Below are 2,500 nucleotides of genomic sequence, written 5' to 3'. Positions count from 1 at the left end.
TGGCAAGAACATCAAGTCCCCCTGAGCCTGGATGAACTAAAGAAACCACAAAGTCCATTTAAACTACCATGGGACGTGTTTTGGAAATTTAACAGAGTCTTTTCTGTAAATCTCCTAAAACGCAACCCATGGTGCACTAACTCTGGGACTCTGTCTGATTTTGAGAAAAAGAGAGAATCAAAAATCAGACAGAGTCTTTTCTCCGTAGTCTACCAGGGGCAGCTTTTAGTATACCATGGGTTGGTTTTAGTATACCATGGGTTGGTTTTAGTCTACCATGGGTTGGGATTTTCGGGTTTTTATACCAGGGGTACCGAAAACAAGAAAAATAGCAGTCTGCAGCCTGTAAAACTCTGGGCTTCGCCTACTACACGTTTGACCCCTGTGTTGGAAGGACATAGCCCATCCCGTGTGTAAGGGGGGCTCCAGGGGAAGAAGGCAGAGAACGGCCTGGAGGTCTTCTGGAGGCTCCAGAGGAGGGGGAACACGTCGCGTGTGAGGCCGAAACGGCTCACCATGTCGGACTGAATAGTGTAGTGAGTAGCCCCGAGTCTGGAGGTCTTTAGGACCCTCCAGAGGAGGGGGAACACGTCGCGTGTGAGGCCGAAACGGCTCACCATGTCGGACTGAATAGTGCAGCGAGTAGCCCAGAGTATGGAGGTCTTTAGGACCCTCCAGAGGAGGGGGAACACGTCGCGTGTGAGGCCGAAACGGCTCACCATGTCGGACTGAATAGTGCAGCGAGTAGCCCAGAGTCTGGAGGTCTTTAGGACCCTCCAGAGGAGGGGGAACACGTCGCGTGTGAGTCCGAAACGGCTCACCATGTCGGACTGAATAGTGTAGTGAGTGACCCCAAGCCTGGAGGTCTTTAGGACCCTCCAGAGGAGGGGGACCACGTCGCGTGTGAGTCCGAAACGGCTCACCATGTCGGACTGAATAGTGTAGTGAGTGACCCCAAGCCTGGAGGTCTTTAGGACCCTCCAGAGGAGGGGGAACACGTCGCGTGTGAGTCCGACACGGCTCACCATGTCGGACTGAATAGTGTAGTGAGTGACCCCAAGCCTGGAGGTCTTTAGGACCCTCCAGAGGAGGGGGACCACGTCGCGTGTGAGTCCGAAACGGCTCACCATGTCGGACTGAATAGTGTAGTGAGTGACCCCAAGCCTGGAGGTCTTTAGGACCCTCCAGAGGAGGGGGAACACGTCGCGTGTGAGTCCGACACGGCTCACCATGTCGGACTGAATAGTGTAGTGAGTGACCCCAAGCCTGGAGGTCTTTAGGACCCTCCAGAGGAGGGGGAACACGTCGCGTGTGAGTCCGAAACGGCTCACCATGTCGGACTGAATAGTGTAGTGAGTGACCCCAAGCCTGGAGGTCTTTAGGACCCTCCAGAGGAGGGGGAACACGTCGCGTGTGAGTCCGACACGGCTCACCATGTCGGACTGAATAGTGTAGTGAGTGACCCCAAGCCTGGAGGTCTTTAGGACCCTCCAGAGGAGGGGGACCACGTCGCGTGTGAGTCCGAAACGGCTCACCATGTCGGACTGAATAGTGTAGTGAGTGACCCCAAGCCTGGAGGTCTTTAGGACCCTCCAGAGGAGGGGGAACACGTCGCGTGTGAGTCCGACACGGCTCACCATGTCGGACTGAATAGTGTAGTGAGTGACCCCAAGCCTGGAGGTCTTTAGGACCCTCCAGAGGAGGGGGAACACGTCGCGTGTGAGTCCGAAACGGCTCACCATGTCGGACTGAATAGTGTAGTGAGTGACCCCAAGCCTGGAGGTCTTTAGGACCCTCCAGAGGAGGGGGAACACGTCGCGTGTGAGTCCGACACGGCTCACCATGTCGGACTGAATAGTGTAGTGAGTGACCCCAAGCCTGGAGGTCTTTAGGACCCTCCAGAGGAGGGGGAACACGTCGCGTGTGAGTCCGAAACGGCTCACCATGTCGGACTGAATAGTGTAGTGAGTGACCCCAAGCCTGGAGGTCTTTAGGACCCTCCAGAGGAGGGGGAACACGTCGCGTGTGAGTCCGACACGGCTCACCATGTCGGACTGAATAGTGTAGTGAGTGACCCCAAGCCTGGAGGTCTTTAGGACCCTCCAGAGGAGGGGGAACACGTCGCGTGTGAGTCCGAAACGGCTCACCATGTCGGACTGAATAGTGTAGTGAGTGACCCCAAGCCTGGAGGTCTTTAGGACCCTCCAGAGGAGGGGGAACACGTCGCGTGTGAGTCCGAAACGGCTCACCATGTCGGACTGAATAGTGTAGTGAGTGACCCCAAGCCTGGAGGTCTTTAGGACCCTCCAGAGGAGGGGGAACACGTCGCGTGTGAGTCCGAAACGGCTCACCATGTCGGACTGAATAGTGTAGTGAGTGACCCCAAGCCTGGAGGTCTTTAGGACCCTCCAGAGGAGGGGGAACACGTCGCGTGTGAGTCCGACACGGCTCACCATGTCGGACTGAATAGTGTAGTGAGTGACCCCAAGCCTGGAGGTCT

The sequence above is a fragment of the Micromesistius poutassou genome, assembly GCF_964030765.1.
Source record: "Micromesistius poutassou genome assembly, contig: SCAFFOLD_5602, whole genome shotgun sequence".
Lineage (NCBI taxonomy): Eukaryota > Metazoa > Chordata > Actinopteri > Gadiformes > Gadidae > Micromesistius > Micromesistius poutassou.
The sequence above is the reverse complement of the archived record's forward strand: the minus strand, read 5'-3'. Positions refer to the sequence as shown.